The sequence below is a fragment of the Aquarana catesbeiana genome, linkage group LG03 (genome assembly GCF_042186555.1).
Source record: "Aquarana catesbeiana isolate 2022-GZ linkage group LG03, ASM4218655v1, whole genome shotgun sequence".
NCBI classification, from domain to species: Eukaryota; Metazoa; Chordata; class Amphibia; order Anura; family Ranidae; genus Aquarana; species Aquarana catesbeiana.
The window spans coordinates 736295889-736317051 of NC_133326.1; the positions used below are offsets into that span (position 1 = coordinate 736295889).

At 45.7% G+C, this 21163-nt stretch overlaps 1 protein-coding gene across 3 annotated transcripts in view; it reads right to left on the reverse strand.

Annotated features, from left to right (window-relative positions):
- Window positions 1–21163, reverse strand: part of LOC141133851 (NACHT, LRR and PYD domains-containing protein 3-like) — a 166514-nt gene that overhangs the window by 33353 nt on the left and 111998 nt on the right. The gene's annotated exons all lie outside the window — the stretch shown is intronic.

Sequence of the window (21163 nt, forward strand, 5' to 3'; positions counted from 1 at the left end):
CATGTGATATTTCAGTTTTCCTTTTTTAATAAATCTGCAAAAATGTCAACATTTCTGTGTTTTTCTGTCAATATGGGGTGCTGTGTGTACAATATGGGGTGCTGTGTGTACATTAATGAGGACAAAAAAGAATAAATGATTTTAGCAAATGGCTGCAATATAACAAAGAGTGAAAAATGTAAGGGGGTCTGAATACTTTCCGTCCCCACTGTATGTCAAAAGAGGAGGTTAAGCTCAGCAGCTTGGACGTAGCGGGAGGGTTAAGATTAACAGGGATGTTGAAGTCACCAAGAATGATTGTTGGAATTTCAGAAGAGAGAAAAAATCATTAAAATCACTGCTCCTGAAAAAACGGCCGTTTTAAAATCTTTTTTTTGCATTGATCCATGTCCCCTGGGGCAGGACCCGGGTCCCCAAACACTTTTTATGGCAATAACTTGCATATAAGCCTTTAAAATGAGCCTTTTAAATGTTTTTATTTTCACATTTGTGTCTCATAGACTTTGATGGTGTTCGCACAAATGTTTTGTCTGTTTGCAAGTTCTGGTGCGAACCGAGCTGGGGGGCTCATCTCTAGTCAAGGGTTTCCACCTGAATTCTGGGTTGTCCAATGAATGGGGGAGGTACGGGCACTGCAGAAGTGGTGGGCTTCCAATCAGGATTAGCAAACACATCAGGAAGGGCACTATGGGCTCTACAGGCCTGTGTTCAAACTCTTGGTGGCTGCAGAGCACTACTTGTGCTAGCCACTGCACCAGCTTGAACTGCACTTATGGGACTCGCCATGCCATGTCACCAATTGTTACTGCAGTGCTGGTTTGTCTACGACCAGGATGTACTAGGCTGCTGGTGCTTGCCAGTTCACCAGAAGGATGAGCGACACTAGTACTGGCTCTCTGCTCCATACAAGAACCATGCAGTTGTTACACCTCAGCAACAGAAGAACGGGGTCGGGTATGCCTGACCTTAGCAGGGACCACTACTCCATCATCAGAGCTATCGGTCAGGGTGCTCTGTACCAGATTGTATACTGAGCCTGAATCTGACAGTGAGGTCTCTTCAATGATGTACCTCTGTTTGGAATTTTTGGCCACTAAACCTATAGGTACAGCTAGTGTGACTCACAGGTAAAAGAGCACCTGGTTGTCAGTGACTGCTTCAATCGCTACAAATAAAAAGAACTGTTAGTGGTAGCAGGGATCAGGGGTGACTCTGCTAACGCTGCAGTTTTGTGTGCTGTGTTTTGTAAGTGACAGTGATCTTTTGATACTGCACTTGGGTGGGTTGGGCTGGGAGGAGGGGCTAAACACAGGTGCTGGCAGGTGTCTGGGCTGATCCTGCTAATGTCGTGCTTTTGGGAACACTATACTATTGGGGAAGCTAATATAGTTGTGATCATATTAAAGATATTGATCCGTTCAGATACTATACTAGTAATGGAGGTATATAGTGTGTGTGTGTATTAGTGTACCTGGCACTAATCTGACGCTGTCTGGGATTGACGCTGACCATAACTGACACTAAAACCCAACTGATGTCACCCGTGACACTAATACAGTGATCAGATAAGAGATCTGTACACTATACTAGTGACACTGTGACAGGGAGTGAAAGGGTTAACTGGGGGGACGATCAGGGGGTTAAATGTGTACCTACATGTCCTGGTGTCAGTGTAGTGTTGGTGTACTTACAATAGATGTCTTCTCCTCACTCACTGGAAACTAAAAGGGCTCCACGAGGGGAGATGACATCACTTCCTCTGCCTGTGTTTACATTACAGAGACAGAGGACAGTCTGCCATTCACCAGAACTAATCAGCAGGTCCAGGCCAGAAATCATTGACCTGGGCCTGTAGACTGATCGGTTCTGAAATCAATACAACTGTTGTGGGAATGGTGGGGGGGCGTGAACCCCCACCCACCCTTTGACTGATGTACAATGATGGCGATTTGCGCAGGAGAGCCAACCTGCTGCAGTACAACTGTGGCGGCTGGTCAGGAACCGGTTAATGTATTTTCTGTATTCTCTGTATGAAGGTAAAACATCTTCTGCATGCAGCTCCCCCCATCCCCAATACTTACCTGAGCCTGATCTCCATCCAGCAATGTGCACAAGAGCAGAGGCTCTCTTGGCTCTCTCCCTTCTCATTGGCTCAGACACAGCAGGGGGAGCCATTGGCAGAAGAAGACTTGGGACTTTTTATGGCAGACAAGGACTCATAAAGGGGATGGGAGTTAGGGATGTTCATCATTTCTTCTAGTGATGGGGGAGGGGTAACTTTCCAGGATTTATAACTCCTGTCCTGCAGAAGGGAGACAATGACAGATGATATTTCTGGAGTATGAGTTGTATTGGTTATGGGACGGCCTTTTGTACAGAAGTGAGAACTGTCTGAGGTCTTTGTCTTCAGAGGAATGGATCGTGTTTTCTGTCTTTATTATGGTCAGGACAAAACATTCCATTCAGAGATTTGTAAATATGAAATATTCGGGGGCGTGGCCTGGACTGGCATGGCGTAAGGAGTGAGAATCGGGAGCTCCGCTTGCCCATAATCCGCATCTATACATCCTAGCCTTTAAACTACCTTTTTTCGGTTACCGCTGGATTCCGCTCAATCCCCTGCACTCAGGGATCATGTCGCTGCCGAAGCAGAAGACAGACCCCGCTACCAAACTGGCAAAATACCGCAACACAGACAAGGAGCCCGGAGGAGAAAATGGCGCCGGATCCTTCTCTCACACAGAAGCGGCTGCAGAAGACACGGCACGTGTGCTTGAGGCCATATCGGACTGCAAGAGCACACTTACAAGCAAAATCGAGGAGGTAAAGGTGGATGTCTCTTTAATCCGCCAGGATTTACAAAAACTGCGAGATCGGGTCACTGAGACGGAAACCCGAATCAGTAATATGGAGGATGAGATACCGCCCCTACAAAACCACACTGAGCGCCTGCAACATCAGCTTTCCATGGTTCTTGCTAAGCAGGACGACATGGAGAACCGCTTACGCAGGTGTAACCTGTGGTTCATTGGCCTGCCAGAAGGGTCAGAGGGCCCTGATCCGCCTTCCTTCCTGGAAAACCTCCTAATCAACACCTTCGGGAGGACTGAGTTTTCTACTTCATTCGTGGTGGAGCGGGCACACAGGCTGGCGGCGAAACCTCCTCCCCCAGGTGCACCACCGAGGACATTCATCGCCAAGCTGCTCAACTTTAGGGACCGGGACGCGGTCCTCAGGCTCACTAGGCTTAAAGGCAACATTCCCTTCAAGAACACCGAGATCAAAGTATTCCCGGACTTCTCTGCAGATGTTCAGAAGAAGAGGGCATTATTCACCGAAGCCAAGCGTCAACTCTGGCTTCGCCACTACACTTATGCGATGCTCTTTCCTGCGAGACTGCGAGTGGTCAGTGAAGATCGTGCTCACTTTTTTGATACACCAAACGCAGTGTTTGCCTGGCTGGAAGATAAGGCAGCGCCGGAGCGCGAGCCCGCCTGACCCCATTCGATCTATCTCAAACCCCTGCCCACGCCACCACATGCACGGAGGGACATCTGCCAGCTACAACACTTACAGCGTCACAGGAATTAACAGGAACAACTACCTCACTCAGGTACTGTAATATCAGCGTCAACCCCTACCTTGCTGTTTTACCACCCGTGCACTAGTCCCCCTCCCCCTCAAGTCTCAGTGACCCTCCTGCTTTTTTGTCCCACCACCACTCTTTGCTCTAGAACTTATCCTTGGGTGCACACACACCCCCAGCCAAGAGTGCAATGTCTCCCCTTCATTCTGAAGAGATTCGATCAGATACCCAGCGTGTAAACAAGCAGCTGAACTCAAATATTTAAATCCTTATGGCAAGGGTTAACCCGAGGTGACACTTACAAAAGAGGACTCTGGACACTAGGCTTTCTTTTCCAGTAGTCCCCCCCCTTGCTGCCACTGTTTGTTTTACAGCGAAGTTTCGCCCTACTAGATACGGGTTTCCACATGGAACCCGCTATTTTTCAATTTCAATGCAACGTTTATTTTTTTATGTTCACAAGTTGGTTTCCCTGGTCTGCCTGGTCTCGACAAACTGCATTTGTTATACACTGGATGCATTGTTTACCCAGGCATTCTGGCGCGTTGTTACAGTTCCAATCGAACTGTTCTGATTGGGTTGGTGTTTGTCCTATGAATCACTTATTGAAGAGTAACAGTGACAGGTGTTTATATGTACAAGCAATAATAATACAGCGAACTAGAGCTATGTGCAACCTAGAAATTTGTCAACCTGCGTGGAATCGGCTGTCCCGCCTCGCGGGGCCCGCGGGAGTTGCTGGGAGACGCTGTGGACTCCCCCGATTTTGGGGCGGTCTGCGGCGCCCTGGACAGCGAATTCCTGGTATAGGCCTCTACCAAAGTAAACATTATGTCGGAAATTAAATGCATCACTTGGAATGTGAGAGGTATTAGAGCTAAAGCTAAACGGACTGCAGTCCTAGCTTTCCTCAAATCACAGTCGGCAGGTCTCATGGTACTGGTAGAAACTCACCTTACAGGCCAACTTCAGATGTCGCTCAAGAAACCCTGGGTGGGATGGTTGTACCAAGCTCCCTATACGGCTAACTCCAGAGGTATAGCAATATTGATAGCAAAAACAGTGCAATTTGTGTTGCTGACCCTCAGATCTGACCCCCAGGGCAGATTTTTATTTTTGCACGCCAAAATGAATGGGTTAGAAATACTTATATTGGCATTTTATGTACCCCCTCCCTTTCAATTCGGTGCAATACATGAAGGAATAGCGTTTATGTCCCAATTCCCTACCGTGCCTGCCGTGTGGCTTGGCGACTTTAATAATGTAATGAACAGGGAATTAGACCGTATCTCCACATCATCCCAAGTTGACCCCCCTCAGGCAGATACCAGATTTGGTAAAACCCTTACAGACCTGGCACTTGTGGATACATGGAGGCATCGCAACCCGCTCACTAGGATATATTCATGCTTCTCTGCATCACACAATGCCATGTCCCGTATAGACCTGATTTTGATATCTCGCACTCTACCCTTACTGGGAGAGGTGGGTTTCAGTCCCCGTATCCTATCAGACCATGCCCCCTACTGGATTAAACTCAACATTGACTCACCCCCATCAACATACAACTGGCGATTGAATCCCTTCTGGCTGACGGCAATCCCAGACCTAGAAGAGGCTGTTGAGGAGTGGGAGTTTTATTTCCAGACGAATAGGGGTACAGCACCCTTTGGCACAGTATGGGATTCTTTTAAATCCCATGCCCGCCTGGTCCTTTCCCACCGCATCTCACGTCACCGCAAGGCGTCTTCCCGAATCCTCCAACAAGCAGAACAATCTTTAATCGAAGCTGAAAAGAACTTCACAGATAACCCCTCACCGCTCACGGCAGATCTAATGAAACTGCAGGCTAGGGTAGTCAACAACCTGCACTTTGAAAAGGCTGATAGGAAAATCTATTATAGCAAACAAAGACACTATGAATGCGGGGAAAGGGCGGGCCGCCTGTTGGCGTATCTAGCACATCTAGATCATAGACCCCCTACGGTAGTTTCACTTCGGACCACTGATGGCAATCTGGTGACCGACCCTGGGCAAGTATCTGGAGAATTTCGGCTATTCTTTGAGTCTTTATATTCATCTACCGTGAATAACCCCACAGAGGAAATTGTCTCATTACTGTCAGATATAGAGTTACCTACCCTAACCCCAGCCCAGGTGGAGACACTAGAGGCTCCCTTTACTGAAAGTAAAGTCCATCCAAAGTCCATCCAAAGCTCCTGGTGCAGATGGGTTGCCCTTGGAATTTTATACGGCCTATAGTGAATTTTTAACTCCCAAACTTCATGAACTGTTCCAACACATATTTGATTCCGAGAGTTTACCCCCTTCCATGTCGGAAGCAAATATTGTACTAATCCCCAAACCGGGCAAGAACCTAGAATACCCAGAATCCTATCGCCCGATTTCTCTTCTTCAATTGGACATCAAAATTTTGGCCAAGGCCCTGGTGCTCCGTCTGAATAACGTAATCCATACATTGATCCATCCAGATCAAACTGGGTTCATGCCAGCTAAGAACACGGCGTACAACTTACGCAGACTTCACATGAATATCCAGGCCAACCATGATTCTCTAGGCTCCAGAGTCGTGGTGTCTCTTGACGCCGCAAAGGCGTTCGACTCTGTTGAGTGGATATACCTTTGGGAATGCCTTGCCAAATTTGGTTTTGGGCCTAGGTTCATTAAATGGATCAAGTTGTTGTACCAGAACCCACGCGCCAGGGTCTTGGTTAATGGCAAAACCTCCAATTTTTTCCCTCTATCCAGGGGAACGAGGCAGGGATGCCCACTTTCCCCCCTGCTATTCGCACTTGCGGTGGAACCCCTTGCCTCCTCCCTTAGGACTCACCCAGGTATTCGGGGACTGAGCAAGGGAAACATACTGGAAAAAGTCAGTCTCTATGCGGACGACATGTTACTATACCTGTCGGACGCCGGCCCCTCCTTACAGGTGGCTCTAGAGGTGATCAAAAAATTTGGTAAATACTCGGGCTTAAAAATAAACTGGGATAAATCCCAAATACTCCCACTAGACATAAGTGCCCCCACTGAACTGCAGGCCAACTCCCCACTCGTCAGAGTCAGCGTCATGACATACCTGGGAATCGTGGTGACCCGCTCCCCGGAAGACTTTATTCGCCTTAACATAGAACCCTTAATAACTACCTTGAAATCCAAAACACAAAATTGGGCTAAATTGCCACTTGGGGTGATGGGTCGGGTGAATCTAATTAAGATGGTGCTTCTCCCCAAGTTCCTATATGTCCTTTGGCACACCCCACAGTATATCCCGCTAAGGATATTTAAATCCATCGAGACCATCCTTAACTCCTTTGTTTGGGGATCGAGTCGCCACAAATTGTCCTGGCAAGCTCTGAAAAACCCCTCGGAGTTGGGGGGACTGGCATTACCTGACTTCAACTTATACTATTTAGCGGCACAGCTATCCCACTTCTTCCACTTGGATAAGCACGATAAGGAACGATACCTATCCCTTATGAACTCCCCCCTAGGACATAGATTCACACACCCCTTCCAGATTCTATTTCGAGGCACTAGTAAAATAGATAATAAGAAAGGGTTGCTGTATCACCATTGCAGAGTATGGGAAGTGATACAACGAAAACTCAAAATACCAGCTGTACACTCTCATACCCCTCTATGGAATAACCCGAGCTTGGGGGAACTGCTGGAGGTGCCAGGTCACGAATTATGGTTGGACCATGGAGTGGGGTTTCTGTCAGATGTTTATGCTGACAATACACTAAAATCATTCCAACAACTTAAGGAGGAATTCAACCTCCCTAACAATATGCATTTTCGTTACCTGCAACTCCGACACGCCCTAAGAGCGCAATTTGGCGATAGTCCCCCAACATTGGAACAGCTAGATGTGCTCTATATTATGCTAGATTCAGACCATCGTAAACTGATATCAGGATTTTATAATTCCTTACTAAGACCCACAGCGGTGCACATTGCATATAGGCTAAAAATACCCTGGTCTGAAGATATAGGCGAGTTGGAGGATGATGAATGGGAAGATGCCTTGGATACTTGCAAAAAAGTCTCCACAAAGTTATCAGACCGCCTTACACAACTTTACATTATGCACAGGACATACATGACTCCCCTCCGTCTGGCTAAATTTAAACCCAACCAGAACCCGCGATGTCCTAGGTGTGACAGCCCCTCTAGCACTTTCTTCCATCTTCTCTGGTCGTGTCCAGCAATACAGGATTATTGGTCCCAAATTGTGAAATTCATTCACGACGAAATGGGTTCCCCCCTCACACTATGCCCCAAACAATGTCTGCTGGGAATATTCCCAGATCCTGATTCAGATAAATTTCATAAGATCTTTCTCCAAGAAACACTTTTCACGGCCAGACTACTGATAGCCAGGAAATGGCTACAACCCATATCCCCGACACTTCAGGAATGGATTTTAGCCATAAATAATGTCTTACCGTACAAGAAAGAAATATATGTTCATAGGGGTTGCCCTGCAAAATATGGTAAAATTTGGGACACCTGGATAGGTAACGCCTCAACATGTAATGCAATAGCTGAATGAATACCCAAAATATACAAATTGATGAACAGTATGGATATAATGGTTAATGAATATGCAGTATAGACCTGTTGTACAATATATTGTTTTACTTAATACCACATACTATGCCTATACACTTCCCCTGCTACCTCTTCCTGTATATTGATGTCAAATGTATATTGATCAAACTGTTTAAATACCGCTGTCTAAATATGCACTGTATGCAACTTACTCTTCTAATAAAACACCATTTTGTTTTGGAAAAAAAAAAATATGAAATATTCTATATAAATAATTTGCATTTTCATTTTCAGACAGCAGGTGGAGCTGAAATCTATTTTCCACATGTTTACCTGCCTGTCCTTCCCGGATCACTGTACAATCCATGTTATTTACAGAGCTCAGTAGCTCAAGCTGTAATTTCCCTTCATAACTGAATGACTCAGGGGAGGGGGGAGCAGATTGCTGAAACCCACCGGAGGGACCTCACTGGATATTGTGTGAAAATTGAGGATGAATTGATCCGTGGTGTCTGTAGCTACAGAGGTCAGTGAGGTCTCGGTCACACGTGTGTCAGTACCATGTGATTATGTGACATTTATTCAGCATTTCTAAAGCCTGATAACCGTCCTTCCATGCCTGCCATGAATATTACAATGGCAGCACACAGTGCTGGTCACACAGGAGCGGTAGTGTTGTATTATAAATGAAGCCGCATGTCTCTGTCATGAGACATCCACGCTTGTCAGTCGCCTCCATTCATTTCATGGTGATGTCCAATAATCGCTGGGCATTGGAGGACAGACAGCGGAGGCTCCAGTATCCCAGAATGCACTGGGAAATAATAGAGAAGTAGGACAGAGCAGCTCCGGTCACTTCTGGTTGTACAGAACAGCCGTGTGGTAACTCCAATAACTTCTGTGTGCCGGCAAAATCACCAACCAGCTGGCAATACTGACAGTGCCAGGCAGGAAATGTGTCACTGCACAGCCAAAAACCTCTTATGCCCTGTACACACGGTCAGATTTTCCGACGGAAAATGTGTGATAGGACCTTGTCAGAAATTCCGACCGTGTGTAGGCTCCATCACACATTTTCCATCGGATTTTCCGACACACAAAGTTTGAGAGCAGGCTATAAAATTTTCCGACAACAAAATCCGTTGTCGGAAATTCCGATCGTGTGTACACAAATCCAACGCACAAAGTGCCCCGCATGTTCAGAATAAATAAAGAGATGAAAGCTATTGGCTACTGCCCCATTTATAGTCCCGACATACGTGTTTTAGTCACCGCGTTCAGAAAGATTGGATTTTCCGATAACTTTGTGTGACCGTGTGTATGCAAGACAAGTTTGAGCCAACATCCGTCTGAAAAAATCCTAGGATTTTGTTGTCGGAATGTCCGAACAATGTCTGACCGTGTGTACGGGGCATAACAATTATATATACTAATCAGCTGAACACAGAAGGATTCATCCACAAAATCCAACACCAAATACATAGAAAGAGAACTGTGCAGCACTACAAGTGAGACTCCCTAAACCTAAAAATAGTATTTTTATTTCAAATGTTTAAACAATCAACACGTGTTTCAGCACAATTATACAGGAATTTCTTTATCGTACATCACGGGACACAGAGCACCATAATAATGACTATTTAGGTTATACGCTACCTTTAGGTGATTGGACACTGGCAACCAATAGTAAGACGGTTCCTCCCATATAACCCCTCCTATACCGGAAGTGTCTTGAAGGTGATGGTCATGGCTGTTGAAGCTCTTCAAAATTCTTCAAATGATGTCCCAGTGAGGGCGTTATAATCGGATCCATTCGGATGGCATAAGAAAGCTAAAGTGGATGGTACCCGAGCCTCGGTTCAAGAGCAAGGTTTTGCCTGTGACATGTCCTATATGGCGCTGGACCCTTGTTAAGTTGGTATTCCTGGTCAAAACTTGCCCAAGGTAAACCAGAAGGGTGCCTTACAGGTCTAAGGGTGTGGACCCCAATGAAATGGGGGACCCGGTCCTTGAAGGTCCTCAGAGGTGCTACCCGCCATGATGGGGGAAGATTGGGCCTGATAAAACAGGCCCTGCTGCTTGGGACGGTGAGTACTCTCCTTGGGAATTTTTTTATATAATGTGATCAGTGCATTCTCAGGTTAAGCCTTTATAAGGATGGAGCTCCTGGCAGGAGATGGAGCACACAGAGCGATACTGGGGCACGTGAGTCTGGAGGTTTTTTGACAAAGTTGCGACGCTGGTTACAGTTGTGGGGAGTACTTTTTTGCTCGTATGTAAGCAATGTCTTCCAGAAAACGAGGTACAGGGAGCAGGGCAAGCACAGGGGTAAGAGTACCTCCCTTAAAAACAGGGGACCAACCCCATGCTGATGCAGCCTCAGTCTCCCCTGAAAGACCTGCGGCATCTGGCCTGGCTGAGCCATTGCATTTGTCAGGCATAGTGGCCACCACCAATATACCTGCCTCGGCCTATGTTACAAAGGATGATTTGGCATCTGCCTTAGCGAGCCTTGAAGGCAAAATAGCTGGCATGATTTCCTCTGTAACACAGGGTGGGAAAAAGCGTAATAGATCTCCCTTCCCTGAGCCTGGGCCAAGTGGAGAATCACTAGAGCACCAGGACTCTTATAGCCAGATGGGTCCAGGTGATCTGGAACCAGAGTGGGCAGAGGATTTGGAGGAGGTGGTCACAAAGGACCGGGAAGAAGGAGAGGCTGAAGAGTCCTCAGCTGAGGACTCTGGCTCAGAGGAGCCAATTTCAGCCTCCCATTCCCAAAAGTTCTTTATCCAATCTCTAAGTGAGATGGTACAAGTTGTGTTTAAGTTACCCCTGGTTCAGGGGTCTGGACTCTCCTGTTCTACTTTGGGATCCTTGCGACCTCAGCAAGGTTCCCAAGCGTTCCCTCTGGATCCATTATTGAAGCAGGTGGTTTACGCAGACTGGAATCACCCTGACAAGATATACTTACCTCCAAAAAGGTTTTCTATCTTATATCCTATGGAGGAGAAGTTCAGGAAGAAATGGGATATACTTTTGGTGGATGCTGCCATTTCTTCAGTAAATAAGAGTCCAACCTGCCCAGTGGATAATGCCCAGGTATTTAAGGATCCGACAGATAAAAAGCTAGAGTCCTTAATAAAGGCCTCTTTTGTGGTGGCTGGTGCAGCAGTTCAGCCAGCAGTTGCAGCTATTTGGGTATGCCAATCCCTAAAAGACCACTTTAAAAGGTTAATAAAAAACGTACCTTTCCAGGAGCAATCTACCGAGGAGTTTTCGGAAATTCCTCATGCTTTATGTTTTGCAGTAGACGCATTGAAAGACTCAATCCAGCAGATGTCTTGTTTTGCGTTGCTGTCAATCCATATGTGCAGGGTTTTGTGGCTAAAGAACTGGTCTGCTGAGACACCATGCAAAAGGCTACTCGCAGCTTTTCCATTCCATGGAAAACGCTTGTTTGGCGAGGATCTGGATAAGTACATTCAAAAGATCTCTGAAGGAAATAGTGCCCTTCTCCCTATCAAAATGAGAGGTAGGCAACACTCTTATAAAATTCCCAATGCTCCAGGACCTAGCGCTTCTTCCCCCAAGTGGTATCGACGGCCTCAGCTGTCTGGGTTTAAAAGACCCCAGGGTCAGAAGAAGCCCTTGACCCAAAAGCCAGACAAGCCCAACTCCAAGTCAACCTTGTGAAGGGGCGCCCCCGCTCTCAAGGGTGGGGGGCAGGCTTTGGCTGTTTTTGGATGCCTGGGGAGAACTGGTCCAAGACAGATGAGTCATTTCCACTGTAACACACGGTTACAGAATAGAGTTCCGGGAAATGTCCCCAAACCATTTTCTGTACTCAAGGGTTCGGTCGGATCCAGAGAAAAAGAGATCCCTATTCCTAGCTTTGCAGCATCTGCTGAAGCAGGGGGTAATTATCAAAGTTCCTCACAAGGAAAGATTCAAGGGGTTTTACTCAAACCTCTTTACTGTGCCAAAACCAAATGGGGAGCTAAGGCCCATTTTGGACCTCAAGGCTCTCATCCTCTTTGTAAACATCCGGTCCTTCCGTATGGAGTCAGTTCGTTCAATAATAAAATCTCTGAGAAAGGGAGATTACTTAGCATCCATAGATATCAAGGACGCCTACCTTCATGTACCGATCTTCGGTTCACATCAGGAGGTTTCTACGTTTTGCAGTAGAGGGCAATCATTTTCAATTCGTGGCACTGCAATTCGGTCTGGCCACGGCCCCCAGGGTTTTCACAAAGATTCTGGCCCCAGTGTTGGCTTCCCTAAGGTCCCAGAAGATCTCCGTGGTAGGATATCTGGATGATCGTCTCATAAGGGATTGCCCTTGGCCCGTCCTGATTCAAAATGTGTCAAGAACAGTATGGGTTTTACAACGCCTAGGTTGGATTCTAAATGTGGACAAGTCAGCCCTTTGCCCAACCCAAGCCTTGGTGTATCTGGGTCTGGTCTTGGACACCGCCCAAGAAAAGGTGTTTCTACCCCCCTTAAAGGTCATTTCCATAGTGGAACTCATCCAGAGGGTGAAAAAAGAACCAAGACCTTCTATTCGGCTGTGCATGAGGTTGCTGGGCAAGATGGTGTCATCCTTCAACGCAGTCCCATATGCACAGTTCCACTCAAGGGTGTTCCAGAACAGTATTCTGGAAGCCTGGGACAGGTCTGCTCGAACCTTAGATCATCCTATGGTTCTATCTCCACAGGTACTATGGAACCTCTCTTGGTGGTTGAGAACCAGCAATTTAAAAAAGGGAAAATCTTTTCCACCAACAGCCTGGAGAGTTGTAACTACAGACGCCAGTCTTCTCGGCTGGAGAGCAGTCCTAGAGGAGGCGTCTGTTCAAGGAATATGGTCCCAGGCAGAAAGGACCTTGCCCATCAATCTATTGGAGATTCGGGCAGCTCGTCTGGCTCTGCGATTCTGGACATCCAGATTGCGGGGTCTTCCTGTACGAGTCCAGTCCGACAACTCCACAGTAGTGGCATACATGAACCAGGGAGGTACCAGGAGTCGGGCAGCCCAAAGAGAAGTAAATCACATATTGACTTGGGCAGAAAGACATGTGCCGTTTCTTTCGGCAGTGTTTATCCCAGGATGGACAATTGGCAGGCAGACTTTCTGAGTCGCCAAAAATTGTTGCCAGGGGAATGGGCCCTGCATCACGAGGTTTTCCTACAGATCTGTCAACACTGGGGGACCCCAGATGTGGATCTGCTGGCGTCCAGATTTAATGCCAAACTGGACAAGTTTGTATCCAGGACCAAGGATCTGCTTGCTGTCGGGACAGACGCATTAGTGGTTCCTTGGAATCAGTACTCTCTGATATATGCTTTCCCTCTGATCCAAATTCTGCCGCACCTGCTACGCAGAATACAGGAGGAACGAAAGCCATTGATCCTGGTAGCACCAGCATGGCCCCGGAGATCCTGGTACACAGAGATTGTGAAGTTGGCTGTGGGGGACCCGTTGGTCCTTCCGCGCTGTCCAGACCTGTTGTCTCAAGGACCCATATACCATCCTTCTTTACGGTTGCTGAATTTGATGGCATGGCTATTGAGACCAGGCTATTGAAAGACAGTGGTATTTTGGGTTCAGTCTTATCTACTCTGATAAACGCTAGAAAGTCAGTTTCTAGAACTATTTACTATAGAGTCTGGAAATTGTACACTTCCTGGTGTGAAGGAAAGAAGTGGAACCCTCGTAAATATACGGTTGGAAGAGTTCTTGCCTTTCTTCAAGCAGGAGTAGACTTTAAGCTGGCTCTGGGGACAATTAAAGGACAGATTTCGGCCTTACCGTTTTTTTCCAAAGACCAATTGCATCCCATTCTTTGGTACGATCCTTTGTCAACGGAGTAACGCACCTAAGGCCGCCGGTTAAGCCACCTTTAGTTCCCTGGGACCTAAACTTGGTCCTGTCAACCTTGCAGAGATAACCTTTTGAACCTATTAAGCATATTCCTTTTGTCCTATTGATCAGGAAATTGGTCTTTTTGGTGGCTATAACATCTACTAGAAGGGTGTCAGAATTGGCCGCCCTTTCTTGCAAGGAACCTTTTTTGATTCTTCATCAGGACAGAGTGGTCATGTCCCCTCGTCCGGATTTTCTACCGAAGGTGGTTTCCAAATTTCATTTGACTCAGGATATAATTTTACCTTCCTTTTTTACAAACCCTAAGACTAGGGAGAAAAGGTCGCTTCACTCACTGGATGTGGTGAGGGCGGTCAAAGTTTACTTAAAGGTGTCAGCTTCTTTTCGGAAGACTGACTGTTTTTTTGTCCTGCCAGAAGGTCCTAAAAAAGGACAGCCGGCAACAAGTTTATCTATATCCAGGTGGATTCGCCAGACTATTATCCAAGCGTATGGATTAAAGCGCAGGGATTTAAAAGCACACTCCACTAGAGGGATTAGTGCATCATGGGCAGTACACCAACAGGTGTCTATGGCTCAGGTTTGCAAAGCGGCCGCTTGGTCTTCAGTTCATACGTTCACCAGGTTTTACCAGGTGGATGTGAGGTCTCAAAAAGAGACTGTTTTTGGCCACAGCGTGCTGCAGGCAGCTTTATAATCTCAGGCCTGTCAGGCTTAGGGATAATGTGTCCCCCCCTCAGGTGCATTGCTTTAGGACATCCCACATAGTCATTATTATGGTGCTCTTTGTCCCGTGATGTACGATAAATAAAAACAGATTTTCAAAACAGCTTACCTGTAAAATCCTTTTCTTTGAGTACATCACGGGACACAGAGGTCCCTCCTCTCTTTTCTGGGATCGTCATTGCTTGCTACAAAATGGAGGTACTTCCGGTATAGGAGGGGGTTATATGGGAGGAACCGTCTTACTATTGGTTGCCAGTGTCCAATCACCTAAAGGTAGCGTATAACCCAAATACTCATTATTATGGTGCTCTGTGTCCCATGATGTACTCCAAGAAAAGGATTTTACAGGTAAGCTGTTTTAAAAATCTATTTATTACAATGTTCGAAAAAACAATATAAGTAAGATATCATCAAAGTGTTCAATATTGCAGCATGATGAGTGAGACAACCCAAACTTTAGCATACTATGTACATGCAAAAAACCTACTTTGTGGTCGGCCAATTATGATTGGTGATGTGCAGTGACACCTCCCTTACAGGATAGATATAAAGATAGCTGTGCAGCGCTAGAAGTGAGACTCTCTAAACCTAAAAGTGTTAACTACTTGCCGACCGCCTCAGGCAGATATACTGCGGCAGAATGCACGGGCAGGCAAAATCACGTACCTGGTACGTTATCTGCTTCCCACGGGCAGGGGCTCCGATTGGACCCCCCCGGTGCCCGAGGCGGTCGGCTTCTGTCCCCGAGCGATCAGAGGTGAGGGTGAGACCATCCATTCGTGGCCCCCCTCGCGATCGCTCCCAGCCAATGAGATTCTTCCTCTGCTGCTGTATAGTAAACAGCGGCAGAGGAAGTGATGTCATCTCTCGGATTGGTATTTTCCGTTCCGGCGCCGAGGAGAGAAGATATCCGAGTGAGTGCACAAACACTACACACACAGTAAAACACACCAGGCACACTTTACACCCCCATCACCCCCTGATCACCCCCCTAATCACCCCCGTCAGACTGATACCAAGCAGTTTTTCTTTTTTTCTGATTACTGCATTGGTGTCAGTTCGTGACAGTGAGTGTGGTAGGGCAGTTAGGGTTAGCCCCCTTTAGGTCTACGATACCCCCCTAACCCCCCTAATAAAGTTTTAACCCCTTGATCACCCCCCGTCGCCAGTGTCACTAAGCGATCATTTTTCTGTATTAGTGTCACAGGTGACCCTAGTTAGGGATGTAAATATATAGGTTCGCCGTCAGCGTTTTATAGCGTCAGGGACACCCATATACTACCTAATAACCTAATAAGTGTTTTAACTCCTTGATTGCCCCCTAGTTAACCCTTTCACCACTGATCACCGTATAACTGTTACGGGTGACGCTGGTTAGTTTGTTTATTTTTTTATAGTGTCATGGCACCCGCCGTTTATCACCGAATTAAGGTTTAGCCCCCTGATCGCCTGGCGGTGATATGCGTCGCCCCAGGCAGCGTCAGGTTAGCGCCAGTACCGCCAACACTCACGCATGCACCGTACACCTCCCTTAGTGGTATAGTATCTGAAACGGATCAATATCTGATCCGATCAGATCTATACAAGCTCCCCAGCAGTTTAGGGTTCCCAAAAACGCAGTGTTAGCGGGATCAGCCCAGATAACTGCTAGCACCTGCGTTTTGCCCCTCCGCCCGGCCCAGCCCAGCCCACCCAAGTGCAGTATCGATTGATCACTGTCACTTACAAAACACTAAACACATAACTGCAGCGTTCGCAGAGTCAGGCCTGATCCCTGCAATCGCTAACAGTTTTTTTGGTAGCATTTTAATGAACTGGCAAGCACCAGCCCCAAGCAGCGTCAGGTTAGCGCCAGTACCGCTAACATCCACGCACGCACCGTACACCTCCCTTAGTGGTATAGTATCTGAACGGATCAATATCTGATCCGATCAGATCTATACTAGCGTCCCCAGCAGTTTAGGGTTCCCAAAAACGCAGTGTTAGCGGGATCAGCACAGATACCTGCTAGCACCTGCGTTTTGCCCCTCCGCCCGGCCCAGCCCACCCAAGTGCAGTATCGATCGATCACTGACACTTACAAAACACTAAACACATAACTGCAGCATTCACAGAGTCAGGCCTGATCCCTGCGATCGCTAACAGTTTTTTTGGTAGCGTTTTGGTGAACTGGCAAGCACCAGCGGCCTAGTACACCCCGGTCGTAGTCAAACCAGCACTGCAGTAACACTTGGTGACGTGGCGAGTCCCACAAGTGCAGTTCAAGCTGGTGAGGTGGCAAGCACAAGTAGTGTCCCACTGCCACCAAGAAGAAGACAAACACAGGCCCATCGTGCCCATAATGCCCTTCCTGCTGCGTTCCCCAATCCTAATAATTGGGAACCCACCGCTTCTGCAGCGCTCGTACTTCCCCCATTCACATCCCCCAACCAAATGCAGTCGGCTGCGTGAGAGGCATTTTCTTTATGTCCTCCCGAGTACCCCTACCCAACGAACCCCCCCAAAAAAGATGTTGTGTCTGCAGCAAGCGCGGATATAGGCGTGACACCCGCTATTATTGTCCCTCCTGTCCTGACAATCCTGGTCTTTGCATTGGTGAATGTTTTGAACGCTACCATTCACTAGTTGAGTATTAGCATAGGGTACAGCACTGCACAGACTAGGCACACTTTCACAGGGTCTCCCAAGATGCCATCGCATTTTGAGAGACCCGAACCTGGAACCGGTTACAGTTATAAAAGTTAGTTACAAAAAAAAAGTGTAAAAATATACAAAAAAATATATAAAATAAAAAAAAATAGTTGTCGTTTTATTGTTCTCTCTCTCTATTCTCTCTCTATTGTTCTGCTCTTTTTTACTGTATTCTATTCTGCAATGTTTTATTGTTGTTATGTTTTATCATGTTTGCTTTTCAGGTATGCAATTTTTTTATACTTTACTGTTTACTGTGTTTTATTGTTAACCATTTTTTTGTCTTCAGGTACGCCATTCAAGACTTTGAGTGGTTATACCAGAATGATGCCTGCAGGTTTAGGTATCATCTTGGTATCATTCTTTTCAGCCCGCGGTCGGCTTTCATGTAAAAGCAATCCTAGCAGCTAATTAGCCTCTAGACTGCTTAACAAGCAGTGGGAGGGAATGCCCCCCCCACCGTCTTCCGTGTTTTTCTCTGGCTCTCCTGTCTCCACAGGGAACCTGAGGGAACCTGAGAATTCAGCCGGTGATTCATCCAGCTGACCATAGAGCTGATCAGAGACCAGAGTGGCTCCAAACATCTCTATGGCCTAAGAAACTGGAAGCTACGAGCATTTTATGACTTAGATTTCGCTGGATGTAAACAGCGCTATTGGGAAATTGGGAAGGCATTTTATCACACCGATCTTGGTGTGGTCAGATGCTTTGAGGGCAGAGGAGAGATCTAGGGTCTAATAGACCCATTTTTTTTAAAAAAAGAGTACCTGTCACTACCTATTGCTATCATAGGGAATATTTACATTCCCTGGCATAACAATAAAAATGATTAAAAAAAATAAAAATGAAAGGAACAGTTTAAAAATAAGATAAAAAAGCAAAAAAATAATAATTAAAAAAAAGCACCCCTGTCCCCCTCTGCTCTCGCCCAAAAGCAAACGCAAGCGTTGGTCTGTAAACAGTAATTGCACCATGCATGTGAGGTATCACCGCGAAGGTCAGATCGAGGGCAGTAATTTTAGCAGTAGACCTCCTCTGTAAATCTAAAGTGGTAACCTGTAAAGGCTTTTAAAGGCTTTTACAAATGTATGTAGTTTGTCGCTACTGCACGTTTGTGCGCAATTTTAAAGCATGTCATGTTTGGTATCCATGTACTCAGCCTAAGATCATCTTTTTTATTTCATCAAACATTTGGGCAATATAGTTTGTTTTAGTGCATTAAAATTTAAAAAAGTGTGTTTTTTCCCCCAAAAATGAGTTTGAAAAATCGCTGCGCAAATACTGTGTGAAAAAAAGAAAAGAAACACCCACCATTTTAATCTGTAGGGCATTTGCTTTAAAAAATATATAATGTTTGGGGGTTCAGAGTAATTTTCTTGCAAAAAAATATTTTTTTCATGTAAACAAAAAGTGTCAGAAAGGGCTTTGTTTTTGTCTTCAAGTGGTTAGAAGAGTGGGTGATGTGTGACATAAGCTTCTAAATGTTGTGCATAAAATGCCAGGACAGTTCAAACCCCCCCCAAATGACCCCATTTTGGAAAGTAGACACCCCAAGCTATTTGCTGAGAGGCATGTTGAGTCAATTGAATATTTTATATTGTGACACAAGTTGCAGGAAAAAGACAATTTTTTATTTCATTTTTGCCCAAAGTTGTCACTAAATGATATATTGCTCAAACATGCCATGGGAATATGTGAAATTACACCCCAAAACACATTCAGTTGCTTCTCCTGAGTATGGAGATACCACATGTGTGAGACTTTTTGGGAGCCTAGCCGCGTAGGGGCCCCGAAAACCAATCACCGCCTTCAGGATTTCTAAGGGTGTAAATTTTTGATTTCACTCTTCACTGCCTATCACAGTTTTGGAGGCCATGGAATGCCCAGGTGGCACACCCCCCCCCCCCAAATGACCCTATTTTGGAAAGTAGACACCCCAAGCTATTTTCTGAGAGGTATAGTGAGTATTTTGCAGACCTCGCTTTTTGTCACAAAGTTTTGAAAATTGAAAAAAAAAAAATTCTTGTCTTTCTTCATTTTCAAAAACAAATGAGAGCTGCTAAATATTCACCATGCCTCTCAGCAAATAGCTTGGGGTGTCTACTTTCCAAAATGGGGTCATTTGGGGGGGTTGTGCCATCTTGGCATTTTATGGCCTTGGAAACTGTGATAGGTAGTGAGGAGTGAAATCAAAAATTTACGCCCTTAGAAATCCTGAAAGCGGTGCTTGGTTTTCGGGACCCCGAAACGCAGCTAGGCCCTCAAAAAGTCCCACACATGTGGTATCCCCGTACTCAGGAGAAGCAGAAGAATGTATTTTGGGGTCTAATTTCACATATTCCCATGGCATGTTTGAGCAATGTATCATTTAGTGACAACTTTGTGCAAAAAAAAAAAAAAGTTTGTCATTTTACCGCAACTTGTGGCAAAATATAAAATATTCCATGGACTCGACATGCCTCTCAGCAAATATCTTGGGGTGTCTACTTTCCAAAATGGGGTCATTTGGGGGGGGGTTGAACTGTCCTGGCATTTTATGGCCTTCAAAACTGTGATAGGTAGTGAGGAGTGAAATCAAAAATTTACGCCCTTAGAACTCCTGAAGGCAGTGATTGGTTTTCGGGGCCCCGTACACGGCTAGGCTCAGAAAAAGTCCCACAAATGTGGAATCCCCGTACTCAGGAGAAGCAGCTGAATGTATTTTGGGGTGCAATTCCACATATGCCCATGGCCTGTGTGAGCAATAGATCATTTAGTGACAACTTTTTGTAATTTTTTTTTTTGGCATTATTCAATCACTTGGGACAAAAAAATTAATATTCAATGGGCTCAACATGCCTCTCAGCAATTTCCTTGGGGTGTCTACTTTCCAAAATGGGGTCATTTTGGGGGGGGGGTTTGTACTGCCCTGACATTTTAGCACCTCAAGAAATGACATAGGCAGTCATAAACTAAAAGCTGTGTAAATTCCAGAAAATGTACCCTAGTTTGTAGACGCTATAACTTTTGCGCAAACCAATAAATATACGCTTATTGACATTTTTATTACCAAAGACATGTGGCTGAATACATTTTGGACTAAATGTATGACTAAAATTGAGTTTATTGGATTTTTTTTTTTATAACAAAAGGTAGAAAATATTGTTTTTTTTCAAAATTTTCGGTATTTTTCCGTTTATAGCGCAAAAAATAAAAACCGCAGAGGTGATCAAATACCATCAAAAGAAAGCTCTATTTCTGGGAAGAAAAGGACGCAAATTTTGTTTGGGTACAGCATTGCATTACCGCGCAATTAGCATTTAAAGCGACGCAGTGCCAAATTGTAAAAAGTGCTCTGTTCAGGAAGGGGGTAAATCCTTCCGGGGCTGAAGTGGTTAATATGTACACATTTTAAACAAACAACACAAATATACATGATGAAGCCCCGCCTAGGACGTAACGTGTAAGGTGGAGATGTCATCACGCCTGTCAGAAACACTAGAAGAGCCGCTACTATACTGTTATGAAGGAGAGGAGGGTCGCCTGCCGCTCTGTGCATTCTTACATGGATATATTGTGATTCTATGTGAGGATATATTACATGTTATTATTAATAAACTATTAATGACCCGAGTATCCCAGCTATTGTGACACATACAAATAAAACAGGTCTGGTAACAAGTCACCAAGCGGGTATTATCCTCAGACCGGGAAAT